The sequence below is a fragment of the Triturus cristatus genome, chromosome 10, assembly GCF_964204655.1.
Source record: "Triturus cristatus chromosome 10, aTriCri1.1, whole genome shotgun sequence".
NCBI lineage: Eukaryota > Metazoa > Chordata > Amphibia > Caudata > Salamandridae > Triturus > Triturus cristatus.
The window spans coordinates 274,138,284-274,159,294 of NC_140593.1; the positions used below are offsets into that span (position 1 = coordinate 274,138,284).

General features: G+C 43.8%; 1 long non-coding RNA gene across 1 annotated transcript in view; it reads left to right on the forward strand.

Moving 5' to 3' along the window:
• Positions 1-10,845: 10,845 nt before the first annotated feature.
• LOC146789313 (uncharacterized) overlaps positions 10,846-21,011 on the forward strand; it is a 32,029-nt gene continuing 21,863 nt past the window's right edge. Inside the window, exon 1 of the long non-coding RNA XR_014969782.1 lies at positions 10,846-10,887. This is a non-coding gene — a long non-coding RNA (uncharacterized LOC146789313). The remainder of the gene's footprint in view (positions 10,888-21,011) is intronic.

The following is a 21,011-nucleotide window of genomic DNA, read 5'->3' on the forward strand; positions in this document are numbered from 1 at the left end:
TGTCACTTGGCATTGCTGCTTCATTTATACCTTTTAGTAAGGATTTGTTGTGTCTAATGCCATCTCCTGAAATGTTATGTCCTAAATAGTTGACCTGTTGTGATAAAAATGTGCATTTCTCAAAATTAACTGTCATACCCCAAGCACCCAATTTGCTAATGACATCTTCTAAAAGTGCAATGTGTTCATCTAGACTTTCGGTGTGAACTAAAATATCATCTTGAAAGGCTTGTACCCCCACTAGACCTCCAAAAATTTGATCCATAAGACGTTGAAAAACGCTGGCAGCGGATGCCAAACCAAATGGCATGCGCTTATACATATATACACCAAAAGGTGTCACAAAAGTGGTCAAATGTTGTGAATTTTTAGATAACGGTATCTGATGGTACGCCGAGCGTAAATCAATTGTTGAAAAATATTTACTACCCCCTAATCTGGCTAGCATTTCATGAATACGTGGGAGGGGATGACAATCAACCAGAATATTCCTATTAAGAGCTCTAAGGTCAGCACAAAGGCGTATATCCCCATTACTTTTTCGTGCGACGACTGCCGCAGAAACCCATTCAGATGACTCCACTTGTTTGATGATACCCTGAGAACACATATCATCAAGTAATTTCTTAAGATCATTTCTGGCTGACAAAGGAATGGGTCTTACTTTTTGAATCAAAGGAATAGCATTGCTCTTGAGTACAATATCATGTTCAAAATTCTTGATTACTCCAATCTTATTAGAAAATACTTGAGGAAATTTGACTTGTAACATCTTAGTAAAATTATCACAGATGTTCGTTTCCTGAATTGCTAAAATGGACATGTCACCTAGTGTGACTGGTTCCTCATGACCAGGTCGTAAAATAATACCCAGCTTGGCTTGGTCCTGCCAACCCAAAATATCACGTGCGTTAACAGCTACATAAATTTTTGTAAAAATGTTTCTCCCTTTAAACAAGATACTATCCTCAAAGTATCCTCTCATGATGATGTCATACTCACCGAAAGCTTTGAGATGAATAGTTGTTGATTTCAACATTTTCCCTGACCAAAGCTTGTAAAATGTGTTCTCCGCTAAAATTGTAATTGGCGATCCTGAATCTGCCATAACGTCTAAATCAATTACTCCAATTTTTTTTTTTTTAAACCGTTTATTACAGAATCCAAAAGATATACAAAGATGGGCCTACAACCTTCAGGCCGGCCACTAGCAAACAGAAAGAGCATATAATACAAACAGTAGAACACACGCTGCGGCAGAAGAGAGATCACAGGAGTTGAAAGAAGCGTTGGCAGCCACACCACCCGGACCCCACACAACGGTTTCATTTTTATATAAATAACGAAGAAACAAGTCCACAAGGCAACCCACAATCGGAAACAATAGCATGTGCTCCCCTGGGGGGGACCCTACCGATCCACAGGAATATCAAGGGGGGGGATAGGTCGGGACGGAGACAAAGTGAACTCAATGCCCAGAACCAGGAAGACAAGCAGGCTAAGGAGACGGGGCCGGTGACGGATCAGGCATCAGCGGCGGGGTACAGATTCCCCCACGGTAGGCGTTCCAGGGGCCCCACACTTTCACCCATTTCCCAGGCTTACCTCTCGCGACATACACCACCTTTTCCCGAAACATACACCAATCCATGTTGTCCTTCCACGCCGAGACAGTCGGTGACCTCTGGGAACCCCACAATTGCGCAATATCACGCTTGGCCACCATATATCCCAGAGTCACCCACCACGTCTGCGGCACTGAGTAGTCGGTTGGCTCCCACACATTCAGGAGACATCTCCTCGCCTCGGGCAGCAGCGGCACATGCGTAACTGCCTGCAAAACCTCGTGCACACCACGCCAGAATCGCGCCACCTCCGGGCATTCCCACAATATATGGAGAAAGGTCCCCAAAGAACCACACCCACGCTTACACAACCCGTCCACAGCATAGCCCATACGCATCAGACTCGGCCCCGTAACATAGACCCTATGGAGTATCTTGAGCTGGACGAAGCGAAGGCGAGCCGGTATGGCCACCTCTTTCGGGGAGGCCACCGCAGACACCCAGTCCTCGTCATCCAGCTCCAATCCATCAGCCCCCCACGCCTCACGAAGGCCAGTCAGCAGTCCCGAGCGATCATTGATGAGTTTTTTGTAAATTAATGAAATCGTGCCGTCCGGTACATGCCCATCTAGCACTCTATCTTCCAGAGGGGAGTACTCCGGGATGGAGGCAACGGCCGGGAATACGGAGCACAACGCATGACGGATCTGCATATATCGAAAGTACTCCCTGTCCTGCAACTGGAATTCCGTCTGCAGCACATCGAACGTTTTGAATCCCCCCCTCGTCCAGAGATCGCCCACCCTGCTGATGCCTATCATGTCCCACTTCTCAAAGCCCTTCGAGGTCCACAGGGAGCCCAGCCGCTCAGATGCGTATAGTGGCGTCGCCCGGGTCAAACGATCCTTCCACCCCATCGCCAAGTTAGCCGCGTGCCACACTCGCACCATGACCCGCGTGGGGCCCGTCAGACGTGCGTCGAGCGAGCTAGAATAAAGCGCCCGATTATAGTCGCCGCCCGGCAGTAACATTTTATCCATCTCAAAGGCCGGGTTTAGAGCGGGCCCGTAAAGGCCGTGATTTATCGCAGCCAGCTGGGAGGCCCAGTAATATCGCTTGATGTCTGGGAGGGCAACCCCCCCGTCGTACCACGGGAGCGTCAGCTTCGCCAGGGCGATACGCGGTCTACCCTCCCAGAACAGGCGGCGCTGCAAACTCTCCACCTCGCGAAAGTAGCGCGCAATTACTCCAATTTTAACATCACATATGGGGCCCTTACATTGTTTTTCACAATCACCCAATGCACTAATTTCCAGTGATGATACAGATACATTGCTAATGGCTTCTGCCAATTTATCATTTTCCACCTCAAGCTGACTGACCCTGACTCTTGTTTTATTAGCATGACACACATTATAAAAGTGTCCAATCTTTTTACAATTGTTACATCTCTTGCCTTGAGCTGGGCAATTTTGAAAATTCCCTAAATGGAATCTCGAACCACACCTGTAACATGCTCCACTCACTCTTCTGTCAATATTCTTTTTTACACTACCTTTATGTGAAACCAAATGTATGTTAGTCTCATTATTGACTGGTGTGACTTCCACAGCAGAAGCCTTAGAAATGTCTGAAGACGCATTGATACTAGATTCAGATACAATTTTCGACGAAACAACCGAACGTTCTATACTTCTAGCTATATCCATGACCTCATCTAAAGACGGATTCTTACATGTTAAAATGCGTTCTAGAATCTTTTTGTTAAAGCAATTAAAAACGAATTAATCACGTAGGGCAGTGTCTAAATAATTATCAAAAACACATTTAGATGCTAAAACACGTAATACAGCCAAATAGTCCTCAATAGATTCGTCTGCAGATTGTTTACGTTTAAAAAATGTGTGTCTTTCCACCATTACTGAAGGTTCATCAACATACTGTTTTCCAATACGTGCCAGTGCTTCTTTGTAAACATCCCACGAGTCATCTCGCGAAGGTGCAGGAACCACAGGTAAATTATCGAAGACTTCCTGCCCAGAGTTGCCCAAAAGATTAAACAAAATGGCTTTTTTCCGAGCTGCTGAATATTTAATACCATCTATGGCTTCAAGATAGTTTTCCAAAATTCGTAACCATTTATGCCATGGTTTGACAGGTTTTCCTGGTAGTTCAAGAAAAGGAGGTGGTTACATCACATTTGAGTTACTGTTAGAAGCCATTCTCTAATACTTTATTAAAGAAAGAAAAAAAAAATGAAATTATTAATATTTAATCCACAACCTCACTTTAGATGAATGCCATCGCTCCCAGTTGCATCTGCGTTGAAAAAGAAGATAAACGCTGCCTTAATGTGTGTGCTTCGCGTTTAAACACGCTTCAACTGGTTGCTAGACAACCGATCTCAACACTTTTAAAATGGAGGCATGCAGCGTCAAGTAGCGCGATGATGTTATGTCGTGCAGTACATCATAGAAAGAGAATTCATGCGCTGTTTACTCCGCTCTCACGCTCGCGATGAGAAAGCTGCTCACTCGAACCTTGTGGTCGTTTCAGAAAATGCCACCACCCAACTCCGTTTCGACAGCGCAGACGTTAGAAGAAGTTAAATGAACGATCCCACACTGTGCAAATAATAGTAAGTGGCTCCAAAGGCATTTAAAACACGGCAGTCCGTTAAGGCAACAGCGCAAGAAAGCAAAGAGCACTTTGCGGCGAGTATAAAACCGTCAGCACATATGTTTTTCTTTTTGCTTTTCCCCCCAAAAATATAATGCGCTAGGTTAACTCGTGTGCTCAGCAGTAATTCAAATAGTACATTACCAAGTGCCTCAGTCTCTTCGATCCAACGCGCTGAAAGGTATAAATTCCGTTCTTGAAATCTTCTTCAAATTTAAATTAAACTTTTAACCGTGACGAGGTTTCATTTCTTCATTGTCGGTGGGTCTAGGCATAAGATCGTCGCCATTAAATGTAGTAGATGAGCAAACGAGGTAAAATAAAGAGAATATCTTCTTGAAGTAAATTTGAAGTTTATTCAAGTTAAGACCCACGACCTTCCTCTCCGGTTCCCCAGTCTGTCCTCGCCTAGTCAAACACTAACATTCCAACAATTACATTCTAAACCTACGTTCCTTAAAGTTACATGCAAGTCACTCATACTATGTATTAATGACTATAAATAAATAAATAATACACTTCCACATATTACACTGCTGCGGGGGAAGAGTATGTCAGGCTGAGGCCTGGTATGTGCATGTGAGTGCTGCTGATCAAGCCACTATCACCCCCTCCCTCCGTGGCTCGATCAGCAGCACTCACAGGCACACACAAAACAATTGCAATTCTGCGCACACTGCCGCTGTTTGCTGTCGGACTAACATAATTTGCAGTGCTTGCTACCGGGAGCCACCTGCAGGAGGAGGCCGGGCGGGAAAGGCCCAGCTCAGCAGGCGCGGAGACACTGGCTCAGGCCCTGGCATGTCATCGTCCGCTTTTAATTTGCTATGTGATATTCGAATTGTGACCCCCCTTCGTTTATCTTTAAAATAACATTTCTGAAAGGTGGTACGAAACGAAACCTTCAAGCAGTGGTTCTGTTTATGATCCCAGTAAACCAAATATTTCACCTCTAGCCGTGTCATACATGGCGGACGCGCTGCTTCACAAGAAGACCTCTGTAATTTGGCCTGTCACCTACCTTACAAGGGGCTGGTGTGCTTACAGCAGTAAGGATGGTGCAGGTGGCTACAGGGCAGGCCTTGGGCTTATACCTTTATGGTGCGGACTAAAAGCGTCAGGTCACTCGGCTTACTTAGTCAGACTGTGCGCCGGCGAGGCCTGCAATTGACAAACGACACGTGGGCAGGGGCGCCAGGAGCGTGTTTGCAGATTGGTGGAGAAAGGGGGCGTGGCCTGTGACCAACTCTCAGCAAACCCACTGTGTGGGGCTTACTGGAGGTAACAGGTAGTCTAGTTGGCTCCTAAGCACCCCCAACAGTGAAGGGGACTTCATCCCCCAACCAAGAGAGCGCCAGAAGGTGCGTTTGCAGACTGGTGGAGAAAGGGGGCGTTGCCTGCTATCAGAACTCAGCTGTGTGAGATTTACTGAGGATAATAGAAGGGGTAGTCTGACCCCAACAACGTTCTTGGGGCAAACTACCCCTCCTGTTACCTCCAGCAAGTCCTACACAGCAGGATTGCTAAGCGGTATTCGGAGGCCACGCCCCCTTTGTCCACCACACTGCAAAGGTGCCTCCTGGCGCACTACTGGTTAGGGGATAAAGTCTACTTTACTCCAGAGGGACCTTGGGGGCCAAGAAGCCCTACTGATACATCCTGTAAGTCCTACACATGAGAATTCCTGAGTGATGGTCGAAGGCCCAGACCCCTTTCTCTACCACTCTGCAAACGTGACTACTAGTTAAAAAACCTTTGAAATTCTCTGAAAATCCACAAGTTTGAGGGACGTTATAGTTAGGAATTCGCGTTTAAAATATCTTAGAAATTCACTGAAAACCCACAGGTTTCAGAGACGTTATAGTTAGGAATTAACATTTTAAAAACCTTAGAAATTCACAGAAAAAACCAAAAGTTACACGGACGTTATGGTTAGGCTAACATTTCACTCATACATAACCGGAGAAATTCAGCTGTTATAATTAGCTGAGCTAACTATAACTCGTGCCCGTGCAATGCACTGCTGAGGACATCACATATTACATCACTCATGACATGGTCAGTGACATCACTGATGACATCTCAAATGACATCACTGATGACATCATCCACATAATCGCTGATGCACCTACTCACACCCACTCTAAAATACAGACTACCATTCTCAAAACCATAGACCCATCAATACCAGTTAGTACATACCCACTCACTGATTCCTAGGTCTACACACATCCACTCTTTCATTCATATAGCCACTCATACATGCAGTCAGTCATCAATACAGTCACTGATATATGCATTCATACACCCATATAGACACTCACACAGCGCCACTCACTCATAGAGTTACTCACACACCTAATCACTCACCCAAAGAGTCAATCACACTATTTACTCACCTATACAGTTACACACACATCACCTCACTTATTCATACAGATACTAACGCATACTTACTCTCCTATATAATCACTGACACAAGCACACACTCATCCATAAAGGCACTCTCACATCACTCACTCTCACATACAGTCACTTATATACTCCAAAACTCATATATACTGCCTTACATATTTGCAGTTATTCACCTATATACCACTGAGACATCCATTCACTCAACAACAGAGCCATATGCACTCACTCACCCACACAGCCCCTTGCAGATGCAGTCATGAACACATACACTCAGTGAATCACCCACTCATACATCCATGCAGGTAGTCACATACCCTACCACACTCCCACACAGCCACCCTGGCACCAATACAGGTACTCAGACAACTAATCAATAACCCATTTAGACACTCATGTAGCTACTCACCAACCCATGCAGCCACTTATACACCAACTGACAGACTGAGACAGACATTCACACATATTAGTCACTCACCCATGCATTCACTGAGACACATATAATCACTTACTTACACAGTCAGTCACAACCCACTGAATCATGCATTCAGACACTCATACATCCATTCATTCTTCAATACACCTTGATATATATATATATATGTGTGTATATATATATATATATATATATATATATATATATATATATATATATATATATATATATATATATATATATATATATATATATATATATATATATATATATATATATACACATAACATTCTTAATCATTTTAACACTCACACTCACTGGATGATGCCATCAGTGATGTCATTTGAGATGTCATCAGTGATGTCACTGACCATGTCATAAGTGATGTAATATATGACATCATCAGCAGTGCATTGCGGCGGCGTGAGTTATAGTTAGCTCAGCTAACTATAACGGCAGAATTTCTCAGGTTTTGTACGAGTGAAATGTCAGCCTAATTATAACTTCTCAGTAACCTTTGTTTTTTCTGTGAATTTCTAAGGTTTTTAAATGCCAATTCCTAACTATAACGTCCCTGAAACCTGTAGTTTTTTCCAGTTAAAATATGTATATATTCAATCATTGAAATCAACAATTGGTCAGGTTCATAATACTAGTCAGACCTTATCAAGTGTCCTTTATATATATTAAAGTTTTGAAGTTTAAATTCTCAGCACCTTTCTGATCACTTCTACTAGGATCTATTCCAGATCAGCCTCTATTGTGTCTCTACTTTTCTTGTCTCTCAAGGTCTAAGCAGACATTAGGTTGTCTTGGTCTATAAAACAGGAAATAAAGCAATATACATTATAAATCCATACTCTTATGAGCAGTACTGATGGTGCCACCACTGTCCTATTCTAAAACCACAGCTAATACCCTAGTGAACTGCTGACTTGTGACATACCTCTCAACTTGATGGCTCTATAGGGCTAGTTCTATTTAGTATGCACACAAGTTGCCTGGCAACCGATATTTAACAATGAGAAATCACTACACCGATGAGAACTGAAACAAAATAAGGCAGACATTCCATTAGCTGTGATTACAGCATATAGTTGCAACACAACATAAAAACCTGGTACCATCAACTCTGCAGGGCTGATCTTTTGAGCTATGTTGAAAGGTGTGTTATAGATATTCACCCCCCATTATGGCTAATGGATACGCAGGTCCAAAGCCTCTCATGTCCCTGATTTCAGACGGCCAACATGCCATTGTGGCACAATAAAAGTCAAGATACTTGCACCTAAAATATCTACAAAACTACAACACAGCAAAAAAAGAGAAAAAACTATTTTAAAAATTGTAACTAGTTCTCTCTCAAAATCACATATCACCATTATGGTTCCCCTACTGATATATTTACTTCATATAATGTTTACTGCAAGATACTGAAAGTTACGTCATCATTTGCAACAGAACTGCAACATCAGTCTCTTAATCCTGTTTGAGAAACCAGGGTGACCATCTTAATAGTACATACAAAGAATAAGAATAACAATCTACTGCTTGACCAACCATTGAGGAACTTAACAATACCTTTATTTATCTAACACATTCTTAAGACTTTGCTGACACAATATCATCCTACACAGACAAAACTCAAGATAAAAAGAGGGAGAACATTTTAGAAAGAAATATCTCTATTGAGGGGCCACCATATAGGAGTCAGTCCATATCTATAATTCCACTTGTACCTAATCTCTATAGATTCTTGCTGGTATGGCAAGGCACCCAAATTATCAAATTCAGGAGAACCAAGATTTCACCCCTTATAAGACATTTCCCAAGATACATTTTAATTTTAATCATTCAAGTGGGTGGCAAACTCAAAAGCGCAAAATTGTTTTCTCTTTGCTCTTGGTCTATTTACATCACCTCCTCTTATACTGATCCAGATGTTCTCCAAAATGGTCCCCCTCATCTGTATGACAATGTTCCAGGTAATGCATCACAGGTGTGGCTGTCATACATTAGTCTTTATTGAGGATTTATGTTCCCCAAATATTGCCTCCTTTCCCTACCTGTTTTGTCAATATACTCTTTAAACAACAAAGACGTATAATAAAATAAACAATATTTTTGGTTCAAGAAGTTATCTTTTTTCTCAACATTTTATTTTTTCACCCAATTTCAATCACATCAGATTCCGGAGCTGCTTCATAAACATGGCAAGAACCACAGCAATGGTTTCTCATGAATTAAGGCAATCCTCATAAACTTGTCTGAGTTAGGTGATCTCTTTCTCCTGGGATTGTATTGACAGAGAGCTCACATTCTCCGGAGTCACAAGGCCCACTTTCAAGCAGTACCAATTCTGAATTTTGAATAAATAGAAGCTCAGAGTGGCTCGAGGAGGGGAGGGATTGATGGTACACCACCAATGGCCATTAGTTAGAAAACAATACTTCTACACAATATGCTTAATACGCTTAAAAATAAATTAACACAAATCCCAATTGCTTCTCAACCTCAGTCTTGATCTTGTTCAACTATCAAATTTTCAGTTCCGAGACCGTTAATGTTCCAGTGCAGTGGTGTTCTTAACCTGTTGTCCGGGGACCACTGGGGGGTCCGTAAAGCTTCTTGAGCATCCGCGAATGCTTAGAAAATTAAATAATATTAGCAGATTAATAAAGTGTATATAAATAAAGAAGTCAATTGTAAACATTTTAACTGTTCTGTAAATGTGAAGGAATATGGAATTGGTGGCTAAAGATGAATTTAGAATCATCAGATTGATTTCTGTTAGCAGTGTAAGTGAATCTAATAGAGTACAGTATGGAAAATCAGTGGCCTCAATTGAATTTAGACGAGCTCCAACCTTATGTTTAAAGTTAAAATTTTATTTTTTTATGTTTGTGAATAAGTTAAATATTTTATTATTTGTGTATTTGTTTGATGAATGCTTGTTTCTGGATTTTTTGTTATATTGTTTTGGGGTTCAAAACATCGAACATTCTTAGGCTGGAATCCCTGGCTTTCAGTAATGACTGTGTGGGCGTCTCCAGATTCTAGTAATGATAAGTGGGGGTCCACAGAAGTTAAAAGGTTAGGAACCACTGTTGCAGTGCACTGGTAATCCTTATCTTTCACAAGTATGCCCAAATCTTTGAACTTCCTTTTCTCTGTTCAGAAATATGTTCTGCACTTGTTAGTAAAATAACAAGTTGGATTCCAGGCGAATGTTTCACACCTTCAATCTTGTACCTTTCACTGCTAATATTTCAGAAAAATTGTCACAGCAAAGCTCTCCCCAAATAATGGTCAATAACGCGGTGTTCTCTGATTCACCAAATCACAAACATATTTCCAAAGTTCGAACTTGCATTATTTTCCACAACCACAATTTGTTGGGGGCCTTTTCCCAGGATTTAACACTGCTTCTTGGATTTCCTTTGATTACATCTGACTGCTATTATAGCTTAATCTCACCGGTCTCTGAGGTAATAATAGATATTTTACTTTATACGCTTAAGTTCAGCCACTCTCTTCTGTGCAAGTAGAGGATTCTCTGTAGAAAAATGCAACCGCCAGAAACAATCGTGACTTGGTTCAAGAAACTGCCAGGGTAAGGGGGGACCCAGAGGGAGCTTGGAGCGAGCCGGTCTCCCCCTGGGTGTTTTCGGACAATGGAACGGGCCACAGGTGCGGATAGGTGTGGTTAGAGGTAAGGGCGGGCTTTAGAGTGAGCCTATAAATAGAGGGTTTATTTTGGGCTGGAAGACACTCGTGACGGAGGTCGTCGGGAAGGTAAAAATCTATTGGTTGTCTCACCCACCCCCTTTTTTCTTTTGTTTTTCCTGGCAAAGTATTTTTATTCACAGGCCTTAGATGTTCTTGAACTACAGTTAGAATTTCCGCCACTATAATACAGGTATAGGTTTTTTCAAGTAGATTCTGTAGGTGGGGTTTTTGGGGGGTAGACAGTCTCGAGCGGGCTTATCCATCCCTCAGGCGGGTAGCGGGGAGTACAGGACACGGGGAAGGGGAAGGAAAATGATGGGGCTTTCTTTAACATGAGTACAGTTCTTTCTGAGGATGCTCGATCACCATGGGGGTTATGTTTTGTGAAGCTATGTTAAGCTAATTTGGGGATTGATTTATTAGTTAAAAAGTGTTAATGCTGTGTTACTTAAAGTTATACTATGCACCTGTCTTAATAAAGTGGCTTTTTATGCAAAATAAAGAAGTAGTGGGACATGATTTATTGTGCGATGAGAAGTTCTACAGAGGGTGTGGTCTTTTTTATACAAACGCCTGCCAAAGTGGCCGATGAGATTTCTGGAACTCTTGCAAGATTTCTCAACTCTTGCTTTGCTCAAGAGTTTACTATCATCTGTTCTTCATCTGTCTTCGTTCCCCTACATTGGGTTCTGCGGAGAGGGCTTGTTTTATTACTCATGTTACTTCACCTGCCATCTTGGAAGAACTCTTTTGACATAAAGTGCGCCCATTTTGTTTCTGACACACTGCAATGTTATGTTTTGAAGGATGCTGTGCAGACATGCTAGGAATTAACTCACATGATCCTAGTGAGCATTTCTATTTTACTTGTTACTTCTGCTGAGTGGAACCAATTGCTGGTACTATCCTCTTTTATGTGTTTTTGGTAGTTACATTTCTGAGTATTTTTAAGTATCATGGCTTGTTTTAACCATTTTATTTGTTGGTTTCTTTCTCCTGTCTGTCACTGTCTTTCAAATGTTGCTATTCGCTGCTCTTTATTGTGTTCTGCTGAGAGCTTGCTTTATTTCTAATATTAGAAGGGGGTTGGGAGCACACTGCTTCACATCCCAGCACAGTTCACTCCTTTGCATTATGGTGAATGCAATAAACAATTACATGCTGTACATCTCGAGACATGTTAAGTAGAGATCAAAAAAACATTTCATCTGGGTTTGCTGGAACCGGGTAGTGTCCCTCATGTCAACAGTGACCAAAGATTATAACCTTATTACTTGGAAATGTGCGGATATGCGGTCAATCCATAAGAGGCACAGAATACTCACTCATTTGCACAGATGCCGCGCACAGATAGTGTTTCTGCAAGAAACTCATTGGGTGTCCTCTAAAGCTCACAAACTTAGTAAAAGATAGAGAGGGTAATTATACCACACCTCCTATTCCGCATTCAACTCGAGGTGCAGCTGTTTGTTTGCGGGCCGGGGTCCCATTCGGAGTACTTGAATCAAAGATCGACACCCAGGGTCGCTATGTCTTACTCAGGGGTACGCTAGACAGGGAGCAGATAGTCCTAGGATTCATATACGCACCCAACACGGACCATGCCAAATTCCTGGCCCACTTGTTGGCCACACAAGTTGAATGGTCTCACTATCCCTGGCTTCTAGGAGGGGACTTCAATGCTGTACTGGGCACAGACCTGGATTGCTCACACCCATCACTCCCTGGTACAAGTACAGTACAGCAGACTAAAGAGTTGTGCTGCTGGGTTGATGGGTGTGGCCTCTGTACACAACGCCTACACCCCTCCATCGCATACGCTACGTATCTCAGCAAAACATTATCAGATCATAACCCTCTGGAACTTACACTCTCTTGGGGGTCGGGCCACCGCTTCCATACCAACTTGGCACTTGCAGCTACGACCATTGGATGACAGTGTGGTTCGAGAAACGCTGGCTGCAACCATGACTACATATTTTTCCGAGAACGCGGACACGGTTTCCTCACCTTTACTGGAGTGGGAAGCTTTTAAAGTGGTAGTATGTGGTGCCTTTTTTGGCGTAGTGGTGGGTGCTAGACACAAGATCAGTAGGGACCTTGTGATCCTCAAGGGTAGGCTGGGCCCCCTGGAAGTAATAGCACTTAGAACGAGAAACAGGCTGTTGAGTTGCACGAGGCCAGAATCTCACACACTGGGCATTCAGAGCACCTATGTCTGATTGACCAGAGGGCCTATACACAAAGGACACACATGGAAGCAGACAGGTCAGGCACTATACTGGCTCACTTAATTAGACCAGACTCATCCCCTACACCCATCTTGTCACTTGCTACATCCACACGGGAATTGGGGACAACGCAAGTTGAAATTAATACATCGTTCCACTACTATTACTCGGAATTATACTAGGCGCCACGATCCCCTGACCCAGAGGAGCTCTCAGACTTTTTGCATTGTGCAACACTGCCTAAGGTGCCATGAACTGACAGAGAGGAACTGGTGGCCCCCATTGAGATTAACGAGATTCGGGGGCCGTCAATGACTTGGCTTGTAACAAAATGCCGGGCTCAGACGTCCTCCAGATAGAATTTTATTCCATCTTTGCCACACAATTGGTGTCAAAACTTGAAAAACTTTATAATGCATCCCTTGTGGAGGGAGCCTTACCTCCTACCACCAGGAAGGTACTAGTGTTGTCCCTTTTAAAGCCTGATAAACCACCTACTGAATTGACCTCGTATAGACAACTATCGATCCTTAACACCAAATATAAATTTCTCAGTAAAATTCTGGCCCGCCGATTACTTCAACTCCTCCCACGACTGATACACACAGATAAAAGTGGTTTTGTGCCTCACCGCAACAATTCCCTGAATATACGGTGTCTGTTTGGGATAATGGATGCAGCCTGTAATCTTCACCCATATGCCGACTACCTCTCTTTAGATATCCAGCAGGCCTTTGACACTCTGCAAAGGGATTATATGCTTGCGACCTTAGCGTGGTATGGGATTCCCCCAGCATATATCAAATGGGTACAATCGATATATCCCTTACCAACAGCCAGAGCCAAAACTGGTCAACATATTTCCCAATCCTAGCAGATATTCTGTGGTACACAAAAGGGCTGCCCCCGCTCCTTTTTGTGTTGGCGGTGGAGCCACTTGCACAACACATCCGCCACATAATGGTTCATGATGGGATCCCGCTGGGTCGGGTTGTGCATTCTGTGTCCCTATACACTGATGATATGCTCCTGTATCTCAGAGATCTCCGGGTGAGTTTCAGTTTGGTCAAATGCAAATTATCGCCACTAAGTCCTGCGGATACTCCTATTTTCATACTTACATTGCGCCCACTTTCCAATTTGGTGGGTTACAACTAAAAATAGAGCCTGACACCTTTCGTTATTTAGAGATTTAGATATATCGGGAAACACATGATCTATTGGAAGGTAACCTTGTACATACAATGAATTCACTAAGATCTTAAGTGTCCTTCTTGGTCACGTTACCTATATCGATTGCAGGCAGGCTGGCATTGGCAAAAATGGTGATGTTACTACTTTTACTGTATGCTGTTCCTAAAGAGAATTACTGGTGAAAAAAGAGATAAATGAGTCCCTGAGATCAGGAGGAAAATCCTCCTTTAGGAAAAAGACCCTCACACACCCGGCAGACTAGCTGTCATATGTCGTCAGCATGTGGCCCAGATGTAAAGTGTCATCATCGGGTCTGCTCCGAATCGGGGCGGCGCTGCAATCCCCGATCGGCGACCCCAATGGCGCCTTTTAATGGAGATCTTTATTCCATAGTTGCCGGTGGGTGAATGCAGGTGAGGGCCTTCAAGTGAGAAGTGTGTGGTGAGGGGAGTGTATTAAAAATAAGTAGTGGGGAACCTGAATGGTGTTTATTAAATGACTGTGGTCCCACTCTTACAATAAAAACAATAGAGTGCGTAATAGTACAGTTAGATTGACTGTATTACGCTGTGGTCATAGATGGTCAACATGTTTCTTGCTTAAGTAAAGTAACCGCAATTCTTCAGGACCAGGTGATTCACACACTCATTGGTAGTGGTAGTGGCTTAATTTTGACACTTACCACACATACAGCACCCTAATAAGTGGTGACTAGTGCAGGTTAGGAAAAAATGCCTGAAAGAGAAAAATATATACAGGGACACAAACATATAAATAACAATCACATTGCGACAAGCATTATAGATCTTATCTCTTAACAACTACGATAATCAGTTGTCATGCAAATTCAATACTGCCAAGTGTTCAGCTATAAGGTGGTACTAGTGGTGAACACCCTATAGAAGTGGACTAAAAACGGGAGAATTCTAAAAAAATATGTATTTTTGACCACTTCCCACTGTGACTGGTGCTAGGGCAGAAAATTAAGAACGCCGGATGCGCGAGGTGTTTGGTGGCATCGGGGCAGAGATAACAGTTTATTTTAGTTCAACCACTCACCCTTCACTGCAGGGCTGTAAAATCCAACGAGCTGGCGCTGGAGGTAGACACCGGATAGTACAGTGTCCTAATGATACACAGAGCGGCGACCAGCGGGCAGAAGGTGCAGCCACAAGAAAATGGAATAGAGAGCTGATCATTTAGTAGCATGATCATATAGTAAGGAAATCCGCAGAAAATGAGGACCCAGATGCCACGAGGGGATACTTACAGAAGTCCGTAGTACAGGACGCCTATCCACCTACCCTTGATCCACGCCGACTCGGGGGACGAATCTCAGAACTCCCGAAGGGATTATCTAGCGCAGACCAGCCAATCCGAGCCGTGCACTAATTGCTACGTCAGAGAGATGCTGGCGGAGAGACTAGTGCGCGATGTTTACATCCGGTAGAGGAAAAGAGAGGGATATGGGCGTGTAGCAGGACGCGCCGTGTAAACCACAGGAAATGATGACGCGGGGTCACGTGTGACAACAGTGTTACGTGAGGAGCCCTTATTGGTTGTTAGAGCTGTGGTTGCTGTGGTAACCAATTGAAATCGTGTCAGTCTAGAATGTTTGGACTTGACGTAATTCCACAGATCGAGCCGCGAAAAGGTATCTATATAAGTGACAAATGCGTGTTGTTGGCACATGATGTAATGTCATCATTGTGTTGCCAACTCGCATATTTTACGTTGCCAGTTCGAATGTTAGGGAAACTGGCATGCATATATCATAGGATATCTATAGGTATCTAATGTGAAGTGATCATTTTGTTGACAACTTGCATGTTAGGGAAACTAAGCGTATCAGAGGATGCCCGTAGGTACATATATTAATATGCTCTGGTGTCTAAGCGTCACATGCTTAAACGAGGGGGGCACACAGGTACAGAACGTCTATTGGAGACAGCTAGTTCTGTCACGTCAGATGTTTGTAAGGCTGCTCCACGGGATGTCCTCGTTCAATCCATCGGTATTCGAAGACAGTCTCATCACCCACCTCTGCTCCAGGGTGAACAGTTTGGTTTTGGTGACATTTTTAGGGGACTGGAGAACTACCCACTTAAAAGAGTCAGGGGAGTGGTTATTTTCACAAAAGTGCTTGGTCATCCTAGTGTTCATTTTTTTGCATCGGAAATTACTCCGATGCTCAATGATTCTCGTCTTCACTGATCTAGTCGTCATCCCTATGTAAGGTAAGTTACACGGGCAGGTTATCAGATAAACGCAATAGGCAGTATTGCAGTTAGTGTGCGTTCTGCATTCCCACGTGATCCCATTAGGAAAGACAATGTCTTTGGTTATTTTAGTTTGAGGACACACCACACAGTTACCGCAAGGGTAGTGGCCCCTGACGGGAGGAAGGTTCCATAAAGTCGATTGATTGGTGTTCACTGGTGGTTTGGGTTTGGGTCTGGTATGTATTAATCTCTCCTTCAAATTGGTGGTGCGTTTGAAGGCAAAACGGGGGTTCGGTATTATAAGTTCCCCGGTGTGGAGGATACCCCAATGTCTGTTAATGATTTTCTTGAGTTGTGAAGAGTTAGGGGTGTAGGTGATCACACAGGTGAGGCAGTCGTCAGTTTTTTTCTCTCTTGGTTCAAGTAACCCTTCCCTGTTATTGTTGCGGGCACGTTTGTAGGATCTCTGGATGTCCCGGTTCTGGTACCCCCTCTGGAGAAGATTGGTCATGAGGGTTTGTGACTCCTTTTTGAAGTCAGTAACAGCGCTACAATTCCTCCTAATACGGAGGAATTGACCAAAGGGTAAATTTTGTTTGAGCGCCCCAGGGTGGTAGCTGTTGAAATGTAGTAGACTATTTCTGTCAGTCGGTTTACGATGTAGTGTGGTGCTCATTTGATGATCGTCTAATATGATCAGGAGGTCCAGAAAGGGAAGCTGGTGGTCAGAGATGGTACTCGTGAATTTTAAATATGGATTTAAAGTATTTATCCATTGGCAAAATTCGTTGCAGTGTGCTTGATCACCCTTCCAAAGGATCAAAATATCGTCAATGAACCTCTTCCACAAAAGGATATTAGCTCTGTAAGGGTTCGATTCATTATGGATGGCTCGTTCCTCAAATGCTGCCATGTAGAGGCAGGCCACACTAGGGGCAAAGGTACTCCCCATCGACGTGCCCTGTGTCTGATGGAATAATTGGCCTTCAAACTCAAAAAAGTTCTCTGTAAGAGCTAGAGTGGCACATTCAATAATGAAAGGGCGGGGGGTAGGTGATACCCATTCCAGACTACTCAGTGCATCCTCTATAACATCAAGGGTAGCCCTCTGGGGGATATTCGTATAGAGGGCCTCAACATCGAGGGTGATGAGAAAGTCAACCTCTCCCTGATGTTGGGTGTCCTCTAGAAGCCTGAGTACATCGGTAGTGTCTCTTAAGAATGAAGGGGTGCTTTGGACTAGAGGTTTAAGAAAGTAGTCTGCAAACTGGGAGAGGGGTTCCAACAGGGAACCAATCCCCGAAACAATCGGTCTCCTTGGGGTCGGATTAGTGCCCTTATGTATTTTGGGGAGACAATAGAAGTAAGGAGTTCTTGGTTCGCCGATGACTAGAAAGTTAGCCTCTTTTTTTGTGATCCAGCCCTGAGTTTCGGCATGGAAGACCATGCTCGCGATCAGGGTTTTGAGCCTGTTGGTGGGGTCCTCATGGATGGGAGTATAGTATTTCCTATCCCGTAACTGGCGTTCACACTCAGTGCGGTAATCACAGGTTGACATGATTACCGTTGCGCCACCCTTATCTGCTTGTTTTATGGTGATAAGGGGGTCGTCATTAAGTGAGCGTAGTGCTGCTTCTTCCTCGTTGGTGATATTGTGGAAGGTCGCAGTAGGTTTAGCTTGCTTCCAATCTTTAAGAACGGCCTGTTCATAAGTTAGCACCTCGTTAGGGACCATCCCGCTGTGTGGTGTAAAGGTAGAAGGTTTATGGAGGCCAGAGTCTTCACATTGACCCTCCGGTCCATCCTGAAAGTAAGCTCTAAGGCGTACTTTGCGAAAAAAGGCCTGAATTTCACACATTTCTTTAAAGTGATCGACCTTAGGAGTAGGTACGAAGCCCAGACCCTTCTCAAGTACACGCCTTTCTGTGTCATCTAGAGTGCGGGAAGAGAGGTTAACAACTAGCGTCTCTTGTTTTGGGCTTGGCTCCTGGTCTCCATGGATGTTGAGGGTTGGTCCTGCCAGTGCACTTTCTTGTCGTCTCCTCTTCTCCGCCCTCTTCCTCTGCCCCAGCCTCTGCCTAAAAAAGGGGGGCCTTGTTGGTAGAAGGGAGGGGGCGGAGGGGGACCCGGTTGGAAGTTGGGAAAGTGCCAGAATGGTGGGGTTGGCTGGTATTGTCCCTGGAACGGGATTATAGGATAGTGGGAGTAGTTCTGTTGTCTCTGTCTATTCCGATTGTTGGAGAAGCTGCCCCCACTGGAATCGCTACTCGTATTGGAGTTGCGTCTGGAACCACTAGACTCCTCTTCAGAAGAGTAGCTGTTAAGCGTTGATGTATAATCCGCCTTAAGGTAGGGATAAACCTTTTCCTTATCAAACTTTTTTATATCTTTTTGTAGTTTGGTAATCTTTTGTTTCATTAAAAACTCTTTGTTCTCCGCTATTTCATTGTTGATTTCAGACAATTTAGTTTTGAAAATTGCCGTGGTTAAGGTGACTTTAACAGCCCCCTCCGCATTCTGAATTTTGATCAGAAGAGCATCAGCTAGTCTCTTGGACGTATTAATTATTAGAATCAACCAGTCCCTGGTGCATTTCCATGACACCAGGGACCATTCCTTTTTGAAAATCATATCGTCGAGAAAGAGGCGAGGAACATTTTTTACAATTAACCCATTCGGGGCGATATTGGCCCTCAGGTATTCTGTCATCATCGCTCCATGCAATGTGATTTTAAGCCATTCCCGTTTCAATGTGGTAAGGGTCATGAGGTCGTCTGATTGGGCTCCAGAGGTGGAACTGTTATCAGGCCCCAGAAGAGACGGAGTTCGTAGAATTTCTGCAGCTATGTCATCGCCAAAATTCAAACCTTGGCAATCATCCATGGTTGAGTGTAAGGTTAGTCTAAGATAGAGGGGCAGCCAATGTACCCAAAATCAGGGGAAGGTAATGTGTAACACAACAGAAAATATATATATATATATAAGGCCAACAGATAATCTAATGCCTTATGTAGTGTGAATGGACCAAGGCTTCAAAATAATGAATGTCTCTGGTATCCTATGTGGTTCCTACGGGATGACCCCGTGCAAAACATGGTACTTAAAAAGAGGAGGAACAGGGGCTGTTTATGACAGGTCCAGCATACATAGCCCAGATGTACTCGAATAAGTAAGAAAGTATGCTGTTCCTAAAGAGAATTACTGGTGAAAAAAGAGATAAATGAGTCCCTGAGATCAGGAGGAAAATCCTCCTTTAGGAAAAAGACCCTCACACACCCGGCAGACTAGCTGTCATATGTCGTCAGCATGTGGCCCAGATGTAAAGTGTCATCATCGGGTCTGCTCCGAATCGGGGCGGCGCTGCAATCCCCGATCGGCGACCCCAATGGCGCCTTTTAATGGAGATCTTTATTCCATAGTTGCCGGTGGGTGAATGCAGGTGAGGGCCTTCAAGTGAGAAGTGTGTGGTGAGGGGAGTGTATTAAAAATAAGTAGTGAGGAACCTGAATGGTGTTTATTAAATGACTGTGGTCCCACTCTTACAATCAAAACAATAGAGTGCGTAATAGTACAGTTAGATTGACTGTATTACGCTGTGGTCATAGATGGTCAACATGTTTCTTGCTTAAGTAAAGTAACCGCAATTCTTCAGGACCAGGTGATTCACACACTCATTGGTAGTGGTAGTGGCTTAATTTTGACACTTACCACACATACAGCACCCTAATAAGTGGTGACTAGTGCAGGTTAGGAAAAAATGCCTGAAAGAGAAAAATATATACAGGGACACAAACATATAAATAACAATCACATTGCGACAAGCATTATAGATCTTATCTCTTAACAACTACGATAATCAGTTGTCATGCAAATTCAATACTGCCAAGTGTTCAGCTATAAGGTGGTACTAGTGGTGAACACCCTATAGAAGTGGACTAAAAACGGGAGAATTCTAAAAAAATATGTATTTTTGACCACTTCCCACTGTGACTGGTGCTAGGGCAGAAAATTAAGAACGCCGGATGCGCGAGGTGTTTGGTGGCATCGGGGCAGAGATAACAGTTTATTTTAGTTCAACCACTCACCCTTCACTGCAGGGCTGTAAAATCCAACGAGCTGGCGCTGGAGGTAGACACCGGATAGTACAGTGTCCTAATGATACACAGAGCGGCGACCAGCGGGCAGAAGGTGCAGCCACAAGAAAATGGAATAGAGAGCTGATCATTTAGTAGCATGATCATATAGTAAGGAAATCCGCAGAAAATGAGGACCCAGATGCCACGAGGGGATACTTACAGAAGTCCGTAGTACAGGACGCCTATCCACCTACCCTTGATCCACGCCGACTCGGGGGACGAATCTCAGAACTCCCGAAGGGATTATCTAGCGCAGACCAGCCAATCCGAGCCGTGCACTAATTGCTACGTCAGAGAGATGCTGGCGGAGAGACTAGTGCGCGATGTTTACATCCGGTAGAGGAAAAGAGAGGGATATGGGCGTGTAGCAGGACGCGCCGTGTAAACCACAGGAAATGATGACGCGG